Source organism: Cnephaeus nilssonii (genome assembly GCF_951640355.1).
Source record: "Cnephaeus nilssonii genome assembly, chromosome: 3".
NCBI classification, from domain to species: domain Eukaryota; kingdom Metazoa; phylum Chordata; class Mammalia; order Chiroptera; family Vespertilionidae; genus Cnephaeus; species Cnephaeus nilssonii.
Window position 1 is genome coordinate 63,961,356 of NC_137074.1, and position 26,377 is coordinate 63,987,732.

The 26,377-nt window shown below is 38.8% G+C and overlaps 1 protein-coding gene across 24 annotated transcripts in view; it reads left to right on the plus strand.

Moving 5' to 3' along the window:
- ZBTB20 (zinc finger and BTB domain containing 20) overlaps nucleotides 1–26,377 on the plus strand; it is an 899,572-nt gene that overhangs the window by 545,409 nt on the left and 327,786 nt on the right. For 3 of the 24 annotated variants that reach the window (XM_079767016.1, XM_079767026.1, XM_079767023.1), the window contains exon 1: nucleotides 23,521–24,269. The exons of 17 other annotated variants lie outside the window; for them this stretch is intronic. The gene's annotated coding sequence lies outside the window, so the exon portion shown is untranslated. 4 more of the 24 variants (XM_079767015.1, XM_079767020.1, XM_079767017.1 and 1 more) reach the window with 2 other exon arrangements.

Sequence of the window (26,377 nt, forward strand, 5' to 3'; positions counted from 1 at the left end):
GATTTTTTCTAAATTTTCTGTTATTTCAGATGAAATTTTGCTCTGTTCTTAATTGTTATTCTCATGGATTTTTATGTAAAATTGATCAAATGCTATCTTTTAGGGGATGGTCCTAAGTGGTGTAACATTATTATTGCATAGAGTACAAATTAGTAAAAGTAGTTAACAGTACTTTTGCCCCAGCCTGTATTATTTTAGGAATGACACTTTCTCAATTTAAGATATTGCCATTCTATTTTATCAGTGCTTGGAAGGTTTGAACATGGTGAGTTTTCCTTAACAAGAAAAGATTGTCCTATCTCCCCATTTAACTAATGATACTTAGCTCATTAGGTCTTTGGATATGAACTGTGAAAATTGATATAAAATGCTTAGCATAAAATATGGCACACAATAAGCATTCAATAAATGGTTCCTATTGTTACCATCCTATATAATAAAACCCTAGTATGCAAATCACCTGAACGGCGGAATGACCGGTCGCTATGATGAACACTGACCACCAGAGGCCAGACACTCAATGCAGGAGCTGCCCCCTGGTAGTCAGTGCACTCCCACAGGGGGAGCGACGTTCAGCCAGAAGCAGGCTCACGCTGGCAAGCGCAGCGGCAGTGGCGGGAGCCTCTCCCACCTCTGCTGCAGGTGGGCAGTAAGGAGCAAGGGGTCCTGGACTGCAAGAGGGATGTCTGACTGCCTGCTTAGGCCCAGGGGTATTGGGCCTAAGCTGGCAGGAGGACATCCCCCGGGGGGTCCTGGACTGCGAGAGGGTGCAAGCCGGCCTGAGGAGAACCCCTCTCCAGTGCACAAATTTCATGCACCGGGCCTCTAGTACATAATATGTTTATAGCTATTAATGATATTTAAAATACTAATAGTGTGATTGGTACAATGTCTAATATGTAATAAGTAATACATATTAATTATGTTAATTAATAGGTTCCTTAGTAAAATTTTTATTAACTGAGATGCTACAACAATAATCAAAGGAACATTATAACAAATTCAGTGGTCAATGATAGCACAACATTTTGTTACAATTTACACGTAAGGTGCCTCCTTTTACTCTTCTGATAGATAGCCATATCATTGTATAGGTAGAGAACATGATCTATAATGTGGGAACACTGAACCACCATATGCTTATAAAAAAAATGTCTAAAAGATTAAACTTACCTAGTATTATCTTCTGTTTCTTAAGTCTGATCTTTTTTCCTTCCAAATGATAGAGGTTAAAAAATAATCCATTTTCTTCCACTTCTAAGATTTTATCAATTAATAAATGAAGAGATGTCAACAAAGTCCACTGGTCAATTGTCAAATGACTGTTACCACCAGATAGTGCTCTATGATCAAATATCTTTTCCTTTTCTCCCATAAATGTTATGATTACTAGCTCCTTACTCCAAATCCAGTTTAGAAAGATATTAAAGAAGTACTCAGTACCAACTGAGTGCCTGCATAATACAGCCTGGGGCAAAAGTAGAGTTACTGTTATTTGTATGCAAAATACAATAATCCTATATAATAAAGAGGTAAAATGCAAATTGACCCCCACACCCTCACACAAGATGGCCGCCCTCATGTGGCCAAAGATGGCCGGCAGGGAAGGGTAGTTGTGGGAGATCAGGCTAGAAGGGGAGGGCAGTTGTGAGGGACCAGGCCAGCAGGGGAGGGCAGTTGGGGGTGACCAGGCATGCAGGGGAGGGCAGTTGGGGGCTACCGGGCCAGAAGGGGAGGGAAGTTGGGGGCAATCAGGCCAGCAGGGGAGCAGTTATGCATTGATCAGGCTGGCAGGGGAGTGGTTAGGGGGTGATCAGGCAGGTAGGCAGGCAGGCAGGCGAGCGGTTGGGAACCAGCACTCGCGGATTGTGAGAGGTGTCCCAGATTGGAGAGGTGTAGGCTGGGCTGAGGGACAGCCCCCCCCCCCCCCCAGCACGAATTTCATGCACCAGGCCTGTAGTCCTATATAATAAGAGAGAAATATGCTAATTATTGTAACAATTGAGGGTGTAACAACCGGATCACAGATCTGCAGGAGGGTGGAGCAGCGAACTACAAGCAGGCTGCAGAGAGCTGTGGGGGGCAGAGAGCTACAGAAAGGGGCAGGGCAGCAAGCCATGAGGGGGGTTGGAGGGGAGCTACAGGAGGGCGGACAGTGGGTGGAGAGCTACAGGAGGCTGGCAGAGAGCTACTGGTGCATGGATTCGTGCACAGGGCTACTAGTTAATAAATAATAATACAAGAATAAATTCTATGTTTCAAGTGCTCACAACTGTAAACCTATTGTTGCCCCACTTATGTGTGTAACACGGGCCTCATAGTTGATCATCAATTTAGAGATGACTAGACTGAAGTTTAAACAGGTTGGATAACTTGCTCAAGATGATGCTGATAGTAAGTACTAGAAGTTGGTTTTAAATTCATGGCTGTCCGATCTAAACTCATGCTTTGCCTAGCATATCAAATTACTCCTTTTACTTAGCCTAAATAAGTTGCCAAAAGCTTCCCCACAAGTTTAACCTCACTTAAAACCTCTGCAACCTCCCAGCTGCCACTATGGCTTCCTATTCTTACGGCCTTTGAGTCACCTAAGGAAGAGCTGTGCAGCTGGAGGAGGAAGAAAAAGAACATTTCTCTCTGTGATAACTCTTACCTTTATTCCCAAGAGGAAAAATGTAAAAGTCCTCCCTTTTTGGAAAGTGTAAAGCCACCTTGACCAAAAGTCTTCCAATTAGTGATTAACCGGCAACTCTAGCCCAGAATTCTAAATCTTTTCCTTTCTAAAGGTAACTCTTAATCCTTCTCTTCTACTTACTTTGCATATTGTACTGAGGTCATTTATCTTGCAACATTTTGCAGGTTTCCCTTAGGGATAATCTTAGCAACTGACTTTCATACAAACTGCCTGGGAAAGTTTAAGAGGAGCAAATCCCTTGTAACTAAACAAAATAGAGCATTTGAATGGAAATTTAATAGCAAATTAGACTGGCATCATTACAGAAAGATGAATGAAACTTTTGTTTTCTTTACATTTGCAGTATAAAAGTCAACTCACTCTCCATTACACAATAGACTGCAAGAAAGAGATTATTCTATTTTTTGGCTTATTGTACAATATAGCTTCTCACCACATTCTATCAGTTCAACCTCCAAAGCAAACCTTAAACCTGGTCTCCCTTTCTCTTTGCCATTGCCGAGTGCCTTGTGCCTTGACTATTGCAAATGTTCCTAATTGGATTTTCATCAGGAAGGAGAAGTTTTGTTAGAAGTTGACTCTTCTTTCTCCAAATATAAACTCTAGTACAGGGGAGAAAATGTGGCTTCCATTCTTCTTAAACTAGGGCTTCCACTTTTTATCATCCCCCATAAAAGTTTCCCAAACTTCTTTCATCTGCCTCAGTCCTACAGAGAGAGGGTGTCAAGGCAAGGGCGGCCTCCTTTTTGGCCCACAGAATCTTACTACTTTCCCACTTAGCTGCTTTTCAAATAGTCCTTCTTTCTTGTATAGATGTAGTAAAGCATAAAAAGAAAAACAGACATGAGAAATAAAGAATCAGGATAGTGGTTATCTTAGGTGGAAGAAGCATGAAAATAAAATGGGGTAAATTATATGGATAGATGTAGATTATTATAAAACTCCAAGCTCTTTTTCAAAGTCTTAGTTTGTGGTGTTTATTAATTCACTAGAAAATAACTATGTGAATAAAAGTAAACCAATCATGGACCAGTACTAAGTATGCATCAAATACCAAGGATTATGATTAATCCAATTCTGTGCACCTGAGATACCAAAGAAAAGCCATAGTCACTAGCTATCTATTGCTTCAAAAAGTTACTTCAAAACCTAGTGACTTGAAACAATAAGCATGTATTATCTCTCAGGAACTTCTCATCATCAGGAATTCAGGAGCAGCTTAGTGGGGTGGTTGTGGTTTCAGAACTTTCATGATGTAGCAATCAAGATGTCAGCAGGAGTTGCAGTCATAGGAGGCTTGGCTGGCGTTTGAGAATTCACTTCCAGGGAGGCTCACTTACACGGCCCAAAAGCCAGCATTGCCTGTTGGTCTCAGTTCCTTGCCACATGGACCTTTCCATAGGGCTGCTTGAGTGCCCTCACAACACAGAAGTGGGCTTCCCCAGAGTGAGTGTTGCAGAGAGTAAGGATAAGTAGTAATGGCTTTTCTGACCTGGTAATGACACTCACAGCTCATTACTTGTACCATATACGTAGTATTGGTCACACAGACCAACCCTGTTACACTGTAGACAAGTCTATACAAAGGCTGTGAGGAACCATGAGGCAGGGATCATAAGGGGTCATCGTGAAGCTGGTTACCACACAAGCCATGTAGCTTATCTTGAACATCTAGTTTTTTTGTTTGTTTGTTTGTTTTCTACTGCAGTTCTTAAATTCCAAACATGTTTCCCTGTTCTGCTTTTGGTGGCTTTAGAGAATTGTTCTCTCTAAAGTTGGAGCAGAAAGAAATGAATTTTTGCTTCTTTTTAAAATTTTTTAATGAGTTTATTTGAACCAAACTAATAACAATTGCTGGAAAGCAAAATCTCAAAGAATTGAGAAAATGCCAGTTTTACAGTTTATTTTATACATTATAATCAATGGAGAAGACAAAGAGGATTATATAAAATCCATTGGTGGTAGATTAAGGAGGTGGAAGAAAGCAAAGTGGGGAAATATCTGGAACTGGCAAAATGGAGAGACACATGCTTCTTTTTCGTTGGTGCATACAGGATAGTTAAGAATAACATTTACAGCACATAGAGATGGTATTCTGGGAATAAGATAACAAGAGTTTTTGTAGATTCCTGTTCTGGTGTGGTGGGTGTGCCCTGAGAGTTCTGGAAAAAGAGATTACTCTGACATTTCAAAGGTATGTTATATTAGATGCAAAAAACAATAGACTCACTTTACGTAAAGATTGACCTTTATCAAGGAAGCTACAAGCCTAACATGTGACTACCTGTCAGGACCTCCTTTTAGTTAGGAATTTTTATGTTCTGACCGTCCGATATGATTACTTTCTGCCTCCCCTGGGCTTGTCATGTTTACTATATGGCCCCTTTTTTGTCCAATAATTCACCCTTTTGGTCATAAATCAATCTGAAGGATGCACTGACAACCAACCTTTGGTGGATAACAGGGTCTGAGAGTTCTAGGAAGGCGCATTCCTAGGAAGTCTTACTATTGTGATTTGTTTTGCTAAAATGGAGGTCCACTGGGGATGAGCAAGGTTGAAACCTTGGATGGAAATCAAAGGCCAAATTTTTCTCAAAAGGAAAAGGAAGGTAAATGGGAGGCAGTAAGTTTACTGAGAAAAAACACGCTGGGTCTTTTCTTACCTGCAAGCTATCATGATCCAAGTTTGCTATGTGTCTCACTTTTCTGTATTTTGTATCTAGTATCACATTTGCTTATAGTTTGAGGGCATATCATATACTCTTCAGTTTTCACAATCTGACCATGTGGTGGGTTCCCACTTATTAGTGTTGTTGTTATTATTATTATTATTGTTATTATTTTAATATGGCACATTTTCTCATTGGAAGCACTCAAGTGTCATTCATTGTTAATCTGATTACTGCTAGTCATGCAATTGAGAACTGTAACTTTAAGGTTTAATTGGGGCCAAGGCTGTAAGAACATAATAGTATAAATTACAGTTAACTTCTAAAATTTTCCAGAGGCCAGGAGTACAGTAAGAGTTTCATAAAGTCAATTACCTATGCCTTGGCAGGCCTTACAAAGAGACATTTTTATAGCCACTTCAATTTCCATCTGAACTGATATAGTTAATAGTCCTTGCTGGGTTAGGAGGTAAATACATTCCCATAATGGGGTTCTAGGGTTTATACATAAAATTTCTTTCTTAATATTCCTTTTCCAGTAACCTTCTACAACTTCTCTTGTCCTTCTTAGTTTTCTCTTTTTACTCATTTAGAAATAGCCAAAACCGGTTTGGCTCAGTGGATAGAGCATCGGCCTGCGGACTGAAAGGTCCCAGGTTCGATTCCGGTCAAGGGCATGTACCTTGGTTTCGGGCACATCCCCAGTGGGGGGTGTGCAGGAGGCAGCTGATCGATGTTTCTCTCTCATCAATGTTTCTAGCTCTCTATCCCTCTCCCTTCCTCTCTGTAAAAAATCAATAAAATATATTAAAAAAAAAGAAAGAACCAACTTATTAGGACAAACTACTTCCTTTTAACTGCTTTCAAACACACACACATCCCTTTTCGCCTGCAATAAAATTCCTTCTAAATTTCAAAAGAGACACCAAAAAGAAAGTATTCTTGATAATACAAAAGTTATCTTATACACCATCAGCAATTATTAACAGTTGGGCTATATAAGAACAAGGTTTGAAAAAAGCCCAAAGAACAATTATAGCTATTATTATGACTAATATTATTATTAGACAGGTAAAAACAATCCAACAAATGGGTTTTTAATTTCAACATCAATTATGTAGGTATACAGGCCTCCTCAATGTCTGGGGGTAGCTGTTTAATTCTGATGGTGGCAGTTTCTCAGTCTCGAGGAGTGTTTGATGTCCACTGTAGGAGGAGGAAAGTGTCAGAAGCAGGCAGATTCGAGGTTATGCTCCTTTTTTTTTTTTTTAATGAAAAACGTGAATCCATGAGTTAACACCTTTAAATTTAGCTGCACATGGATTAGTTAGTATAATACCTGATAAGGTCTCTTCCAACAAGGTTGGAGAGTCTTTAATTGGAATATTTTCCAATGGACAAAATCTTCTGTTATAAGTTATGGTTTTTGTCTCCCTGGAGCACAGAGATCACCAATTTATAATAAAAGGACATAACACAGAACAGCCAGATGGAAGAGCTGCATAGGACCGGGCATAGGGGAGGGGCACAGGGCTCCCCTGCCCTCTCTAGGCACACTACCCTCTGTGCATCTTCATGTATTCACCAACCTGGAAGCTCATGACTTTCTGCTTTGATACAATAACACCAACTCGCATTCTAATTTCAATATTTCCATTTAATTTTTAATAAACAATAGATTATCTCCCTTGTATATGTGCTTTCAATTCTATTGAACTGTATTTTTTTTTCTTTTCTGAGTATAGAATTTCTCATTTTTAACCTCTTAGGCTTTGTCTTTCCTAAATATCCTTAGAATTTTTAATCACTTGTTACTATCATGTACATTTCCCCAAAGGTGGACCTTTATTAATTTGCCTAATTAAGATTTTTTCTATTGTTTACTTTATAATTCTTCCAGTTATTTATTCTTGCATTCAACGAGTCTTTATAGAGAACCTATCATGTGCCAAAACAGTATAGTCTACTATCAGGCAGAATTTGGAAGATGTGAGAATAAAATATGTAGGGAAAGGAGAAGTGTTATAGGAAAAAGTAAGGCCAAATATAAGGTGAGAAATCAAATTAAATAGTTGGAGGGAATCTCAATTGTTCTATATTAGCCTTCTATTTGAACAAACTGCACTTCGACCATGCCAACTTAATAGCTGTCACACTCCGAGGTAAACTGAGAATCATATACCAAAACTTCAGGGTCGGGCTTTGTGAAATTTTAATGCTGCAGGGACTTCTCATTACTCCTTATGAGCGAGATACCTTAAAATGGTGATTTACTCACCTGATGGTAATAAAATGTGTAGATTTATGTTTAATAATAAGAAAAACGTGTCTAGTACTTCATAGGTAACTGAAAATTAGCCACACAAATAATCCCTTTCCTGCTAATGCTTCACTACTTGTCAAAATGCATTCAGGTGAATAAACCACAAAGGGACCAATTGATTGAAGAATGTGCAACATAATGTTGGCTGTCCCCCTGTGTCCTACATCAGTTCCCAGCCCTACAAGAAAGGGATTTTCATTAGAGGGTTTTATTTTCCTTATTAGCATTCATTTCATTAACAATGGAAAAGGAAGAAAATTATTTAGAACAAGAAGCCATCAGAACAGCAAAATAGCACATGGAACAACTGAGGAAAATTTTTCAGCCCCAAAAGAGGAACGCTCATGAAGGAAGAAGCATATTCCAACCATATGTTTTCATGTAATAGTTTACAAATGTATCCAACCACATAAAAACTAAAATTAGCCATTTTGGCAGGAGAGATGACCTCTTTTCTTAACAGTGAAGATTTTCGCATATTTATTTTTCATATAAAAGGAGAGGTGATTAATAATGTTATAAGATGTCATAAAATATTTTTCCTTGAATTTCTGCCCAGCTAATACTTGTAGCTTAAGTCAACTGAAGTCTAATTTAAATTTTTCAACCTTTTGATATCAGATTAAATGGCACTTACTAAAATAGATATAGAATTAATATATCAACTTAAATTCTTTTGAAACTTCTTCCAGTATGTTCTAGGATTACATACCATGATCTCCAAAAAGGTAAAGAACTAGAGAGACAATGAAAAAAGACTGGGTCACATTTTTTTAAAAATTAATTTATCAGTTGAGCTTCAAACCTGGGAGGTTGAATCAGAGGAGTCTTAGAGTCCAATGTTGATGAGTTCTGGAGATAGTGAGAATTAGCTAGAAAGCTTTCCAGGAAAGACTAAACACAATTAACTTGCTATGGCTAAATGTTTAAAACTTGAAGTTTGTAGGTTTCCAGACCTGTTCTGATCTCAGCCAGACATTAGTAATCAGAAAAGTGTTCAATTTGTGGTACCCAAGCTATTGCCATTCTCCTAGACAAAACTGAAAAATATCAGTATGTCCTAATGCCCACAAATGAAACCCCCACACTACCACCTCCACCCCACTCCACCAAAGTTACTATTTTTTCATCCAGAGCTATTTGTTTATTCCTAGATTGCCAATCCTATATAATAAAGAGCTAATATGCTAATTAGACAGAACAGCCAAATGACTGTCAGGATGACATTCTAGACTACTGTCCAGAAGCCTGGCCTGAGAGGGCAGAGCCCCTTGCACAAATTCCTCTAGTATCAGATAAGTGTTGATCATATCCCAGAACATCAAAGTAATTAACAATAAGGTGTGAATGAAGTTTACAGGTTCACAAGGCAGATTTGCATTTTAAAAGAGGGGCTTGTTAAATACAACTGAACTAATAGATGGAATGTGTGAGAGATATTTTTCTCTCCAAAGGACAGAGAAAGATTTCTAGTGCTCTTTTTCAGCCCAGGGATACCAAGTCCAGTCCTGTTGGCATTCCTTTCCCCTCTGCAGTCTCTTGCCATTCACTCTTCTTTTTATCCTATCACATTTGCAAGTAGAGTATGTTTAAAATAAAGAATCATTAGTTAGAGAGTTGCTTATAGAACCTTGTTCAAGCCTAAGGATCTTGAGGCCTCAAATTAGGTACTAGAGCCTTAATTCTCAGAGTAGTCAGTTTAAACAGCCACAAATGCCATATTAGCTCTCCATTTAGTGTATTTACCTGTTTAGTTATTTAGATGAAGAATAACTTATAATAATTTTTTCTACAGTTACTAAAAGCTCCAAAGAAATGTCTCTTAAACAATGGGGAGGAAGGGTGTCAGAGACTTTTCTAAAATAAATAAAACTATTTTATTACATTTATAAAGATGAGAAAATAAAAATATTTTTTATATATACCATATTTTCCGGCGTACAAGACGACTGGGCGTATAGAAGATTTTCCTGGGTTAAAAAGTCGTCTTATACACCGGAAAATACGGTAATTGTGATGTCTGGTAGACTAAGAAAATGAAGTTTGAACACCCAGATTTTTTTTTTCTGGGCCAAAGAATTTAGAATCTCAGAGGATAAAAAAGGAGAACAACAACAACAAGAAAGAAAGATATATCTGTATGAATCCAGGAACTCATTTAAAAATGTGACAAGTGAAAAGAATTTTTTTCTGCTCCATGAACTAGCCTTTTTACTCCAGCTCCTCTTACTCCCAGTTTCCCTTTCCTTCTGAGGAAAGAATATCTATAGCAGAAACTCACGGAAGCACTAACAAAACTTTTGACCAAAGTCATATTCTTTAAACTCCAGCCTTTCATTTTCTGGCCACAGTGCACAAGGTCCATAGTCGTTCCTCCCTAGATTGTTGTGGGCCATAAATATATCTGCACAGGTGTCACCTAGAAATGTCACAAAGCTGTCAGAGGACCAGCAAAAGGCCCAGCTCCAACACGTGTGGCTCAATCTCAGCTGCCGGGGGCAGTTTCTCTGCAGTCAATTCAGGTGCCTAGGAATTGAAAAGGGAAAAATCTGTCTTTATTATAAAAAGAAATAATAGTAACTATGTTGCGATTATGTTGGCTTTTTATGATATATATAGCTATTTCTTGTCTGCTTTTGGTTATTTTCTATTGTTTTTTGTTTGTTTGTTTGTTTATTATGTCCTTAAAGACATTTTAGAAGGGGTTAATAACATTCACAGAGATTATCTGAATTTGCCAACTGAGCAAATAGTTGAATTAGGACTCAAATCTAAGATTCAAGAATTTCATTTCAGATCTTATGCTTTTTTCATTACAACAATTTTTAATGGCAGACGTGCCTTCCTATATGAAATAGGACTTATAAAACAGTACTGCCTAAAATTAGGAATCCTAAGTAATTCATAGAAATAAAATTTTCCAAAATTCTCATTTTAAAATGAAATGGAAAGATTTCTCTGAATGAAGCATTGGGACTAAAATCATGAAGTTTTAGTTTATCTCTTTCTCTTCACTTTTGTTGACCGATAGTAATTATTTTAATTTGTCTTAAAGAGAATGGTATTGTAAATGATGTTACAACTTTTTTTTTAGCTCATATGAGGGTAACTCTATAATTTGTCAATCAAACTGGGGCACTTTTGAGAGTGAGAGTGGTCACTATTAATAAGTGTGCCTGTACAATTGGAACTATCCTGGGTAAACTGAGAGATATGGTCACCCAAATTATAGGACATAATTCTGAGTCTGAGGGTGGTGAGTTTTGAATTAAAAAAAAAAGCCAGAGGAATGAAAATCCATATGACCTGCCTTGACTCCACAGTTCCCATGAAGTTGGTTCATAAGCACAACGAACACTGTTGAATGCTTCATTTTCCTGCTTTTCCCAAGAGATGGCAGAGTGTTGGGGCATCCATTTAGGACCAAGTCAGAGGAAGAGCGCAACCTGCTGAGATTCAAACGCTCAATATTTTATAACTCGTGTTCATGGGGGCTCTCATCTAAACTTTGACTATGCACAACCCAGATTCTCAGCCAAAAGACATGCCCTGTGCAGTATTCCCCAGTAAACCTTAGTTACTTTCACAGGGGTCTAAGGGACAAATATTAAACTAGCATTTTATATGTCAGAAGGAAAAAATCTACTCAGCACTTAAATTATTTTTACGGTTGATCAAAATAATATTATATAATGGAAGGCTCTTAAGTTAATAATCGATGAAAGAATTAAACTGCTAAAAATATATTTTTATACACCAAAGCTAAATTTGATAGCATAGGGAGTAACTTAATCTAAGAATATCCTCGTAACAGGCATAAAAATAAGTTTTATTTTGAAAAGAGATACTATTTATGAGAATGTATTGCTGTGTGCCATCCATGGAACATGCTGACTTTCAATTTCACAAATAAAATGCTGTATTGAAAGGTGACCCTGTATGAATAGTACACTTAACAGACTAACACTACCATAAAATGATAGATTGAGGGAGAGTTTGAAATTATTGCTAACGATTGCTGAATTATTTGGAAATGATTTCTATGAGATTACTTTTGACCACCTAACTTAGGAAGTATTTTCCCAGTGCGTATAAAGTTCAAATTAATTTGGTTTGATTTGTAGAAGAAAAAATATCTTACTTTCCTTGCAATTTAAACTTTTATTTAAGATAGAAAGCTTCCCTTCTGGACAACAAGGAGTCACAGCCTGGAATTGGTAAAATGTCTACCGGGGAGTGTGAGGAGGGAGGGGGGAGGAGAGGGAACTAATGAAACTCCGTCCGTTGTGGAATAGTTCACAAAGGAATACAAGATGCATTACATAATGCAGCCCTTTGTTTGTGGAGTCTCTGACCAAATCCTGCAGTGTTAGCTCAGGCTGAATGCTGCCACCAAAGTCCTCCCTAACTCCAGGCAGCTCCGAATCTTTTTCCCCACTTCCTGCCATGATTACTCTGGCTTCTGATTAAATCGCACCTTATATTTAAGGTCACTAACCTAAAATGACCCAGAGCTGCTTATTTCTCTCCTCAGCCGTTCCCCTGTACTTGTAATATTTGGAAGCCGTGAAAATAGCTTCTGTCCCAACTTATGTAGTCTTTTCTCCAAAAGCAAATGCTATAATAGTTTCCTCACTTGTGGGTTCAAACATCAGGTGAAAGATTTTTGGAAGCTAATTAGCATGCTAAGGAGTCTGGAGCATTTGGGTGAGTCACAGTCATGCTTCCTAAGGGACAGAGAAAATGTCGTTGCTGGTGATATTTAACAAGTGCTGTTTCCTCACTCCGTTTAAATAGAGCAGGAATTGCATTGCATTGTCTTCTTTATATTTAATAAAAATCGTGTTTATATCATCTCTTCTTTCAAACAACTATCCCTTTGGGGCTTTCTTAAAATATATTTCTACTAATTTTTGAAAACTGAAAGTTTGCTTTTATTGTATTAATAATTGTGCCAGGTTGTAACAAATTCTCCTCGTGGAATTTATTATAGACTCAAATGTTTCTTTTTTAACCTAGTTTAACCCTCTTTTCTTAGCTTAATACAAATTTCCCCCTTGCTTTCAGAGTGAGAATTTTATTACATACAGTATATTGACTGTCTACTATACTAGTATATCTGAGAAAATGAATATTTATTAAATGCTCAGAATGTGGCCAATGTATGGCATGCAGTTAGGAAGAACAGTTTGGGCAATTCAAATTATAAAAGTTATTTCTTGGTTAGAAATCTATTCCTGACTTGAGTGGCCTAAATAAATAGGGGTTTGTGTTTCTCATGTAACAAGAGGTCCAGAGGTAGGGAAATACTGATGTGTAATAAAGTTGGAGCCAACGTCTCTGGAATTGTTTGCCTTTTTGCCTGCTTGTTGCTTTATGATCACAAAATAGCTGCTGCAACTCCTAGCATCGTGTCCATCTTCAGAGAGGGAGGAAGGGGAAAGGAGAAGGATTGCCTTTTACGTCTACCTTTATCAAAAAAGAAAATTTTTTTTCTCAAAAACAGCCTCTCAAACAGATTGCCACGTAGATCATACTGACGAGAACTGGGTCACAAGGCTACCCTTGGTTGCTAGGGAGGCAAGAAAGTCAGGGAACAGATTTGTCATAATTGGTTTAGAAATAGCATAACTCATCCCGGTCTGAGCACATTGTGACTCTGAACACAGGGGGTCTGTAGCTAGGAAGAATTGGGGGAATGGATATTGGGTGAGCAGTAGTGTCTATTCCAGTTGTACTAGTAAAAAATAAGGGGGAGGGGGGTTAATGTGGACTACAAAAACTAAAAGATTTATAACATAGGTAGCACATAGCTAGACTACAAGATAACTAAAGTAATTAAATTCATTAAAGAATAAGGACATTTTGAGGAAGAGCAGAAGCTTATAATCAGGAACACATATGCTATCTATGGAAAGTAACCACTACATTGTAAATAAATTCCCTAATTCTTTGAGGGCAGGAAGTAAGGCTTATTCCTATTTATTTTCCTAGCACCTCAGACACATAGTAGATGCTTATAGAATCATAGTGAATTAATTCATAATATTCCAACTCAGAAGTCCAGACATGATTTAACAGATTATGGAGATAACAGAACAGAAAATTTAAGATTTAGGACTCCCTTGGCAATACCCGGGTGAAAGGAAACATTAATATAGTCTGAACACTCCTGAATATTGGTTCAGAAGTAGTGGAACCTGGAATGCCTAAGCAGGTAGAGCAAGAAATGAAGTCCAAGTTCAGAATTGGATCTTGATCTGTGAATGCCTGGTTATGTTTCTGGAATCAAATCTTGGTAATACACAAGCAAGTCTCCAACAGGCCCTCCAAATGTTACAAGTAGTTAGCCTATTGCTGTCACTTGCTCCCCTTTTCTCCCAGTTCTGTTCACCATGACCTTTCAATGTGAAAGGGGCTTTGGAAAAAATGAAAAGTAGTTCATTGGAGATTCCTAGAGTCCTACTTGACAATAATTGAAATTTTACATTTCTTCAATTTCTGTTTTATCCCAGTCACTCTGCTACAGTCTTCAGGAGATTATTAAAAACAAAAACCCTGCCTACATATTGTTTACATTCTAGTCAAGAATTTAAATATCTTGACTGATTTAAGATAAAGAAAAGGGAAAAAAATATAATACTATTCAGAAAATAAAACAGCCAAGTCAGTCAAAAAGGATAGTTTGACTTGCTTTTATTGTTATGGTGCTGATTTAACCAGACAGCTTAGCCAAGAGTCAAACTTTTTTCTGCAAATATCACACAAGTAACTTCCCCCAAAGGGAAATTGTCTTACTCACTCTAGGCCTGCTTATTTTTTATTTAACAAAGGTTAAAGTATCTTGTCCTATTTTGTTTACTGAACTCTAGAATTTAGATTTGGCATACAAAAAATTATTTAAATAAATAAATAAATAAATAAATAAATAGATAGATAGATAGATTTGGCATACAGTCTACAATATGGCTTAATAGTAGACGGAAATAATAAATAAGAGTAATTGCATTTTTGAATTGTACCTCCATGAGTCTCATATAATTTCAAGTATCTGACATTACTTTTTGTTTTTATGACATTAATTTTACCTGAAAAATATGCCAATAGACTGGGGGATAGACAGTGTTAAAATGTTCAACTTTAGTCACTTGGCATATCTAGCACACTTATGGGCTTTGGCCACTTAATGAGGTTCCCTTGTGATTTTAAGCTTCAACCTCCCTGGTTAGAATACTTCAGATTATTTGAACTGAAGAATACTTTTTATTTTGAGAAAAGAACATCGATTTTGTTTTAATTGATTGAATAATATATTTGCAGTGGCAGAACTTTAACAACTCCTCTAAAGACTTGTAGCATTATTAATATTGCATTTGGATAAGTAACTTAATTTATCTGGGCATCGGTTTTATCATCTGCAAAAGGAGGTAACTGTCCTTACATGGTTTCTAGCTAATTTCAGCTCTGAAGTTGTATGATTTTTTTTTTAAATATATTTTATTGATTTTTCACAGAGAGGAAGAGAGAGGGATAGAGAGTTAGAAACATCGATGAGAGAGAAACTTCGATCAGCTGCCTCCTGCACACCCCCCACTGGGGATGTGCCCGCAACCAAGGTACATGCCCTTGACCGGAATCGAACCCGGGACCCTTCAGTCCGCAGGCCGACGCTCTATCCACTGAGCCAAACCGGTTTCGGCAGAAGTTGTATGATTTCATTTTTTAACTCAATTCAACAAATATTAATGGAATACTTATATAAGGCAAACCAATAAGGTAGCATATAAGGATTATTAATGTGATCTTTTCATGCAAATAGCTTATAATTTGATACATTCAAGACCGAGATGTGTATTTCTGAACACCTATTAGCTTCTTCCTTTTTGGGATGTCACTTATGAATGAGGGTATACGATTCATTCCCCTCATTAATGTTTTTTATATCTGAATTTAGAGAACCAAAAAAGGGGGGGGGGTGCAGAACTATTATTTTAATAATGTGCCTTTGTATCCCACCTTTGGTGCAGAAAATTTAGAGCATATCCCAACCATAATCTCATTCTTCCCTAAAGAAGCTCAATGCATATAGAAAAAATAAATATAGTTATTTCCATGTTAATGATTAGATAACTGGACCTAAATTTCCTCGAGTTATATAATGAGCCAGTGAGTAAGCACAGGTAAAAATCTAGGAGCTCACTCCAGGACTGCCCAGCCAGCTTCCTTTCTGTGTGACAGATTATTTTAGCAAGTTCTGTGGAGCCGGATTGATAAACCACATTCCACACTTGCTCCCTCCTTGCTCCCTTTCCAAACAGCAGCTTAGCTATTGAGGATTTCAGATGTATCAACAGGAGAAACAAAAAGGTGGAGGGGAAGAATGGAATGTATGGAACAACAGATGTGATATGCAAGCTCTGATACACTGATGTTGCAGTCTGTGGTTTGCATTAAAATTAGCAGTAAAAGAAGTTGGGGACACCTCCATAATAAAGTTGGGGACTAGTCCATGAACATTTGACTATAGGCCCAGCATCTGTAAAGAAACATGCACTCTTGCTAGGTATCACTAGGATTTTCTTCGCCTGCTTTGAGAGGAGTCAGGAACATGAGGAATTAATTTCTTTTTACAAACATAGCAAGCAGCTCCTTGGAAACAGGTGATTCTATTTTCCTTCTTTACCTAAATCTTCCTAGGTAATAAAAAAAAGTCAGATCCATGTTTCATCTCCTGGTTTCCTTAGTCAGAAAATTTGCATCTGATGCCTAGGAAAATGTTTGGCCTTCCACAATTGAATGTTTAAACAGGTGCACGCCACACTGGTCTGGCTGAGGAGAGGGAGTCTCTGCCTTCTGGAAACCCTGACGTTGAGAGAATGGTTCTTGTGCCAGCTTTCAAGAGTGCTTGTGTGGGGAAGTTCAGGTGATGCTTAGATCACATTACCTGGTTACCAGCCCACTGCCTCACTCCCATTCTGTGTTCTCAGGAAAAAAATTGATTTAATAGATTCAAGATATTATTAAATACATTCTGCATTAATATTATATGTCCTCTTTGAATCCAAGTTGCAATACAATAGAATTTCATTTTATAAATAACACCTTTCAAGCTCACACCACAGGGCACAATACAAAAGAATCAAAATAGAACACAAATGCTGTAATCAAATGCAGACCCCAGGAAGGCTGATTAAAAAGGCATGTTGCTGGTAAGAGCAGCCGACAGGGTAAATGTAGTCGGTCAGAGCAGAAAAGCCAGCTGAATAGAAGGGCGAACTGGAACCAAAGGACGCGGCTGCCTGATACACAGGGACTTCCTCCTTTGTCACCATCTCCTTTTGGACTTGGAAATTGCAGGGGAGAGGAGTGTGCTTATGTTGGTTGGGGAGGTGGGGATCAAATATATGTAAGGTCACAAGGTTTATCCTCAGTCCTTAAACACTACACAAACCAAAGAAAATCCTAAATACAACAGCAGGCAGCTCTTGTCTATAATATGATTGTGAGACAACGGAGTGAGGCTTGCTCTGCTTTTCAGAAAACACAACTGTGAGGAAACAAGTAGAACCCTTCCATAATAGCGAGGTCAGATATTACCCGAATGGCCAGGCATAGGAAGACATGGAAAGTGAGTGAGACTGAGACGGGTGCTTTGTGGTCTTAGTCTGGGGGTAGTCTTCTCCCCACAGGACCTCTTCTCATCCAATTGCTTTTAGCTCCTCACCACCACCACAGCCTCTTCTAAAGTCAGGGGCTTGTGCTTTAAAACTCTGCCTCTAATTCTAGGATAAATGGTTCTGTTCTCTTCTTAAATGAATTAAGGAATTGGGCAAAAATTGGGGAGGTATTTGGCACATACCTCCCCATCTATATGTAAAACCAGTCCTAAAAGTGATCACTATATACCTTGAGGAATGCACCACATTGGTCTTTGCTGATGGGGTAGGACAGGAATCATAAGAAAAATTCTCTACAAAATATTTTTTTTTCCTGAAAAATAGCAACCCATAGTTGACAATCATGGAACACCAAATATGGGTCTACAGTCAATGAAAAGAAAAGGAGAGAGAAAGGGAAATGATAATTGAGGCCACTTTTACCACTCTTGAAAAAGAGTGACTCCTGATTACCCAGTTAGTTGAAACTCTGGACTGAGATCACTGATGCATAAATTTAGGTCAATAGTTTAGTATTTCTGTACATCTTTTTCTTAATCTTTCAATTATAAACAATTTAAACATGTGGGCAGTATTTGGGGGTAATATTGTACAAATGCTACTTTTATTTAATAGGATGTTATTTTCTTTGATTCTGTCAGTATTTATTTGGCTATGCAGAGAGCCAATTTATTATCAAAGGCGAAGGGTAGTATAAAAAATTGAGAACACTGGATTTTGTCTCCAGAGTGAACAAATAATAACTATTCTGGGTTATCAGTGTACTTTGTCTCAGATTTACCCTTCCTTGCCTACCCCACAAACATGTATCTGGGACCTTTAAATACTTTTCCTTGCTCCAGGGTATGAGTGTGCTTGTCAATAGAGGGTTCAGAGAGACATTAGAGAGGAAGAAATTTTTCTCTCCTGGTTCCCCTGTACTCCTTTGTCAGGCTCCTCCCGTGTGCAAGGTTTCTCCAGGGTCTGGCGCCTGCAACACACACAGCTGCCTTGGTGCCTCGCAGCTGAGGCACAGGTAGTTTCTCCAGCGCCTTGTGGCTAGCAGCTCCCCCCAGCACCCACCACACAACAGCTCCCAGCCATTTCTCTGCCTTTCATGCATTCAATGGCTGGGCCTTGTCCAACCAGGTCTGGATCCCAGTCCAGGAGTGCAGAGGACTCTTCCTTGAACACTCTATCTCAGCCCTACAAATAGTTATGCTCTTTATATTTGCTTATTCTTATATAATTTTGAATTCTCTCCACTTCTTACTAGCTACTCCCTCATCACTTCAATCCTCTATTATAGTTAATAATTCTTTATATTAAACTTTGCCTATTCAAATTGCTATGTGGTTTCTTTCTCCTGATGGACTCCAACTGGTACATAATCAAAGAATATTAAAATAATCTATATTCTTTGGGAGTAAGGGAAAGTAAATATGATAAGCCATCTCTTTATGGAATGGATTAGCATTGGTACCATGTGCCTTATCTAGGTCTGACTGTTAGATGAACAAAAACTTGTGAGAATTTAATGCTTGACTGAAAGGTGAAATATAAAATATGATACTCTATGCTATTTCTAATTATACATATGATTCTAAGGACCAATTTTTAAATATTTTACTTAATGTCACAGACAGTTTTTGAAAACGTAAACTATAATAAAGTCTGCACTCAAAAGTAATTTATTGGTCTTTAAAATATGTTGCAAAATAATAACCATAATAGCCCTTTAATGCAAATGTATAGATTATTAATGCTAAGGTAATAATGATACCCATTATTTATTGATAACTCAGAAAGTCCTATCACTTTACATTAGTTTATGGGATCTTTTTAGCAATAGAGGTGGACATTATTATTATTTCTGTTTTGAAAATTGGAAAACAGAGGCTGGAGAGATTAAGGAACTGGCCTAATGTGATACCTGCAGCAAGTTTCTGAGCTAGAATTTGAACCTAGATCTGCCTGGGAGCCCTGGTTCTTAACCACTGTACTCTGCTCCCTGAATACCACCACTGAAGCAAATAGCAAGTAGCCTGGGCAAAGAAAACACAGAATAATTGTGTTGTTGTTCTCATCAAAGATCCAGGACAGAAGACTTCGAAGAAGCCCTAGAATGTATAGCACACTTTGAGATATTTCTGATTCAGGCAATCTATTACTTATACTTAACAAGATCCAGACAAATTGGGTGAACATTGGTGATCTAATCCCCAAAGTGTTAACAGTGTATCAAAAACCTAGCAGCCTTTATTCCGAGCTGAATTGAAGGCAGATGAAATATTAACAGCAGTTCTAGCAGCACAAAATGAAATATGAGATCCTGTATCAGAAATTATTAGTAACCTGTTAAAAGAAATGCTGAAAAATGGCAGTTACCAAATTAAAACTGAGAAACAGAGCTCAAATGGGAAATTTCAAAAAGTTTGGAGGAAAATAAATGACAGATTGTCCTCTTGGCTCTTATTACTATGCCATCCTAAATCCTACTTGGCGATACATGTGGAGGTGAAATAAGAACTGCATCACTGCCAGTGCTGGCCCTCATATTTGTAGTCCTAAGTGTTTGTGATGGTGTCTGGGATTGATTAGAAAAGTAGTTGGAATTTGGTAGCATTTTGCTTTATCTAAATTGAAGAGTCTAGAGACTCTTATTATGAAAGGCTTCCTCTCATTTGTGAATTGGCCCCTTTGCTCCACTTTTGGATGGCTGGCTTCCTCCATGCTGAGCTGCACTAAATGTTCTACATGGGAAAGCTATTCTCCTTAAACGCCTTCAAATTTAAAGCATCTATCTGGATGTGTTCATATTTATGATTCAAAATATCTAGCATCAAAAAAAGAAAGAGAGGTTACAAATACCAAATACTGGGTAGTAAATGAAGGAGATATTTTTCCATCGGGAACTGAGAGTAGAGAAGTGACTGTAAGCAGAGTTGTTGAGTAGTTGATGCCAGAGAGAAAAAGGAAATGAGCTATAGGACCATAGAATCTTCATGTTGGCAGAGACCGTGGAGTTCATGCAGTCCTACCCTATCATTTTTCAATGAAGACACTGAGACATAGGGAGTTAAGGGACTTGACTTGCCCTAGACACATAGTTGTTTACTGACAGTCAGGCCAAAAACATTTCCCAACTCCCAGTCTGGAACTCTGCAGTTCAGTATGCTACTGCCATCCTCTACTGAAAGTTAGCACTGACCCATCCTGGAATGCAGAAGAACTCAGCATAGATGGGGAGCAAGGAAAACGGTGAATATTGAGATGGTAATCAGTCTGGGGAAAGAAGAGAAGAAACAGAGGATCCTCCTTTGTTGTGACTTGTTGGAAAAACTTGTGCACGACAGTTTGTGTCAGTTTACTTCCCACAAAAAATAGTAAAATATTTGGGTTGTAATTCCTCAGAGCTTATATTTATGCATTCGGATTTTATTTGCTTAGTGAATTCTCTCTCATACAGGTTAGCTCCGTGTAGATTGGTTTGGGGCGGGGGGGGGGGGCATTGCTATTGATCCCTGTCATTTACATGCATTTGACCTTCTCTCTCCATAGAACTTGTAGGGAGAATCTTCTTCATGTGACACTACTAACCGAGGGTCAGGTGTAGGTTTGAGATGTAAGAACTATCTGCTATTAACCCTTGTATTCTATTAACTTCATGCAGAACTCGGGCCATATGTGTGGAGGCCTTTTAATCATGAATTAGGTAAAATAATTTTCTTTATTTGGAAGCACAGAGTCATTTGAAGTAAACCAGTAGCAAAGGGGATATAATAAAAGTGTCTCAATAGGAGTCCTTGTGAAATAGCAATACAGTCTTTTAGACCAGTAAAATATTTTTCTGAATAGAGCAACCGGAAATGAGAGAATCAGACAGTATGATGGAAACTACAGATGGAATGCTGTGCATGGAAAGTAATTATATACAAGAGAGGGTTCAGGAGAGGGTAGGTGTGGAGCTGGAAAGGAGGGGGTAATTGAAATCAGAAAAGATAATGCTTGACCAAGTCTAGTAAAATATTCCCTGCCACAATCACTGTTCCATGAAGAGATTGAGCCAAGAGGCCTGACTACACTCATCTCAAGTTCAGAGCTGCCATTATTGTGGGAGGCATCAGGGAGAACACATCCGGATTCGTGTTACACAGCAATCACTGTTGGGTGTCAGCATTCATCAGCCAGATGGTCAGACCCACAATTAATCAATTAGGCTGGGATGATCAGCTGGACTAAGTTTCCCCCTTTGGTGAAAAGCTCTCATCATGCGGTCAGGGCCAATAGCACTTTCATCCTGTTGCTTTTGGAGAAGCTTCTAAACATCCCTCTTTTCGAGGCCTCTAGTTATAGGACTCTGATAAGCTCCAAGCTGCTTTGACAACATGGATACCCCAAATCAAGATTGTAACATAATAGATTTTCACCGTCCTCTGTGTTTAAGTATGTTCAACAGATAGATATAAGCTTTTGAAAGCAGCATTCTCTGAGGAGTGTTACTCGACTGATTTTACTAGTCTTTATATTGGCTCTACTCAGTTGGGTGGGACAACACTGGAAATGATTCTTTCACTGGGCACTTATGAGGATGATATGATAGTCAAATAAAAATGATAGCAATTTATTGAGTGTTCACCATGTGACAGATACTGCTGTGATAAGGACCAAACATCCGCCAAATATGAATTTAGCCCTTGTAATAAATTCAGTGAGTGTGATGATGTTCCATTTCAAAGAGAAGGAAACTGAGGCCAGAAAATTCATTAGCCCAAGGTTAATCATTTATTAATGATGTGTTAAGATGATTTAACACTCTCTGTAGCGAGGCTAAATAAAATTTACTCTACATTTTCTTATACCATGCATTTCTAAGGGATGGACATTAGAAATATATGGTAGGTCCTTATTATTCCTTTTCAAAGAATGTTAAATATTTTACTGGTGTTTCCCAATTCTGTTGATCTTGTTCTCTTTGCCATGCTATTCTTACTGTGTACCACTTGACTTGGGATGGCTTTCTTCATTATTTTGGGGCCATCACTGCTATTTGCTGCTAATTCTGTTTCCACTTCAGTCTCCTGGATACAGTTCCTCTAAGTTTGTTTCAGACACTAAGACTTTCCTTTATCAGTTGGCTTCTAAGGCAAGTTGCCTCCTCCCAAACAAAATGTTGGGTTACGGATTGATTGCTTATGCTGAACCTTATTTCCCCTCTCCTCTTGCTATATCACTGTACTACTGCTCAGGAGAAGTGTTGGAAACACCTCGTGGTGGGAAGTGTTGCTTCCTGATGGAGGTCTGTGCTGACCCCATTGAGTTGAAATATGGGCACAGCATATTTCCCTAGTGTTTAATTGTTGAACTTATGCCTTTCGTTTTTCTCAGCTCTTCTCTACTCTCACTCAGGCTTTATTTGAGGAGTGCTTCTCTTTAACCATGTGTGACCGGTGTTCTGCAGGCTATTCAAGGACACTATTGACCCAAATGTAACTTTTTGAGATATTAGGCTCTTACGTATTTTATGCAGTATGGGACTTCTTTTTGCTACTTTAACTGCAGCATTTTGTTTTTATTTGTTGGTTTCATTACTTGCCAAATCAAGAAAACAATACCAAAATACTAGGATAGTATATCCTAGTAGGTAACCACCTGATTTCTCAAATCAAGCTCGGGAGCGCATGGAAGAAAAGGTATTCCAGAAATCTTAATGAGCATCTTTTCTCCTCTAGGGCTCTACCAGTGCCCTCTCTTTCTGACTGTGGTACTCTAATTTGTTCTGTCTGTGTTTGGTAGGCAGCTGTTTTGCATTTTTCCCTTGCTGCTCTCTTTTTCTGCAATCCTACAGTCTTCACCCACTAGCTGATGAGGCTCTTTCATTGTGACCTGCAGTGTCTCTGCACATTGCAGAGCCGAGCACTGCCGTCCAGACGGCCTTTCTGCTTCAGTTCGCTCCTGACCTAAACCCCCCTGCTATTCCAGGCCTGGCCTCTCATGACCAGAGACTGCTGACTCATCCTGGCCTGTGCCAAGCTGTGCAGTCGCTTAGCGATGTGGACAGGAGTTGAAGGACTAGAATGAGATCACTGAACTCATTTCACTTGTTGCTTACGGTACAGTCCAGCATGAGCTGGAAATGTAGGAACCTCAGCCTCCCGAGCAGAAAGAGTAAGTAGATTAAACACACCGCATCACCAAGTCCTCAACAAGCAGCAGTTGGGTGGAGGGTGGGGCTGGCTTTCTCATGGCTGGGGCTAGGGCATTCGGGTTCACCAGGAGTGTTCCTTTGTCCTCTCTTCTTCCTCTCCTCCACAGTCAAACCCTCCCCCCCCTCCTCTCTGAACTTCCCTTCTGAAAATGTCCGGATGGCACAGCAATGATCTGGGCAGAAATGAAATTTTGCTAATAAGCAGCCTCCGCAAAAAAATCCTGGAACAGTGACACTGTTGAAACTGCTTAGTTTAGTTTGTCTACTGGGAACGCACAAGAACCTCCCAACAGAATTCAAGAGGATGAAAATCCTTTTTTTATTCTCCTTTTCTCCTTGATTCTCCTTTTTCTTTCTGTTTCGAGGGACGTAGTTTCAGGAGACATGGCTGCATTCTGGTGTGGTGTAAAGTTTTCCGTCGGGAGACAATAATGTACATTCCTCTGGCAGGACGGGATGGTGTGTGTGTTTTTTTTTGTTTCTGTTGCTGTTGTTTATTTATAAGACATTTCCTCTCAGTTAGTGGAAGTTCGATCGTAAGAGGCTCCAGTGATTTTCCTTCCACCTCCCCTCCCTAATTTCTGTGCTTCAGCACTCTGGAACACTGTGAACTCGACAAGCTAATCAGAGCAGGGAGCTTAGCAGCCAGGCCTGGACACTCTCAAGAGTCTGTGCTGATTCTCAGTCGGCACTCCTTGGATCAGGAACCACAGTCTTGGTGAGTGGTGAGGTTCCAGAATTTGATGTGTCAAGGATTCTATTCTTGGTGTCTCCGAGGCAGTCAGGAAATAACGGGTGTTTTCAAAAAGAGGGGGGAAAAACACAATTCTTTTAAAAAGCTACCAAACAGTCCACCGTAATGGCGAAGATTTCAGTGTGCACAGCCAAGACAACTCTATACACAGTGGCAGAGCGTGTGCCAGGAGGACCCGCAGCATAGGTTTCATGCTGCCCACATGGATGTCAGCGTTGACATGCCTAGCACACATGCTGGTAGGAGGAGGAAGATAGGTGAGTGAGTGGGGAGGTTGGTCTTATTCGGGGTGGTAGGAGGGGGAAGTGAAAGTGGGATGCATCGTGCATTTGAAGTTTCTCTTTGCCAACTTTTCAGGCATCTCTATTCTGAACACTTACATTATGCTCAGAATACTTCTGTACCCAGCTAAGCAAGACAGAAAAGTGGATGCATAGCAAAAGAATATTGTGAATACTGTTCTTTTAAAGATCTCTTTGCTAAAAACTGGTTGCTTTTCAATGTTAGGGAACCTCCCCCAACCCAACCTTTTGGAAAATATTATTTGTCATACCCTCTTCTTTATTCTTCTGCATTCATGGTATCGAACAGAATAATGCAATGAGAATCCTTATTTGGTTTCAGGGAAATTTATCATCCTGACATAGGAAAACTAGATGACTGTCCTCACAGTATTAAACCCAAATATAGTATTGTCCTCAATACAAGAGACTCTGATTGAATGTGCTCTGGGAAGTTGTCGAAGGAATAGAATGGGGGTGGTTGCATCCTGTCGAGTATGAGACTAACAGAGGAGTCAACAGACCTGCTTTTGGAGTCAATATGTGCCTTCTATGTCCTTATTAACAACTCAGACTCTCCTGGAAGAGGAATTTCAGTTGAAATGTGTGTGTCCTTTACTATCAGGTCTTGTTGCTCCTCCAGGGTCATTTGATCTTACAGTGTTTTCTTGTCTTCTTTTCAATTTCAAGAATCGGGCATGTTCCAAATATTGAGTGGAAACAAACAAACAAACAAACAAACAAAAAACCATGGTGACCATAAAAGCATTTGGCTCTGTGGCAGCATCTGAACTGAATTGCTCTTTGGAGAGAGGGAGGAGCCTTTGATGTCCCCAATATGGTTCTCATAGGCTGAGACTTCCAAGAACCACAACCCAGCCTAAGGGGCACTTACCCGATGTTCTTATATATTTGGAAAGAGATGCTATTTAATTGTTTTCGCTTTCCTTGCTATTAACACACTGCCAGTAGATTCCTCCTAAAAGTTGAAAATGCTTTAGCAATAGTTGATTTTACATTTAACCAGATGTGTGCTGTGTATGTCTATTGTGTGTACTCTTGTCCAAGCAGGTGGAGTCATCCAATGTATTACATTGGTACTTAGCTTTGGGATTTTGTTTGCTACTCTCCGCGATTCACATTCTTAACCATGTAACTCATGTGTGCTCATATGTAACCGAGTTCCCTACAGAGACTGCCCCCTGCTGCAGCCTCATCAGGCTCTGTCAGTGATTCTCTCGAACAAAGAGTCCACTTCCTATCACAATTCCTATAGTTTAGAAGGCAAATCTAACTCCTAAGGTGTCACTGTGACAAGAAGCACTCTTCAAGTTTTAGTAAGACCAATATGTGCTATAAGTTTAATGTATATAATTTGCCTATTTTGGTTAGGCACATTAGTTATGACCATACTATTTGTAAATATAATGTTACTTGGGGGTTTGCCATTAGGTTTCTTGTTTGCTAAAGAAATAAGTTGAAATGGAAAATGATAATATAAAATTTTAGTTACGGTGTAAAAAATGTAAGTAGCTTTTAGCCCATTACTGCCAAGACACACACAGGAGGTTGTGTCTTCCTCAGTTAACACCCAGGCTGCACGGATTCCCAGGAGAAATGTCTTTCAGTCTAGGGATGTCTATTAGGACTGCATTGAGGGCAAGATGTATTTCTAACACTTGGAAGACATTTTTGTTGAAATATTCTATGTCTGTACATAAAATTTTGTCAGTGTTGTTAAGCAGAGAATAGGTAAATACAAATATCTAAGAAATGACATTTAACAAATAT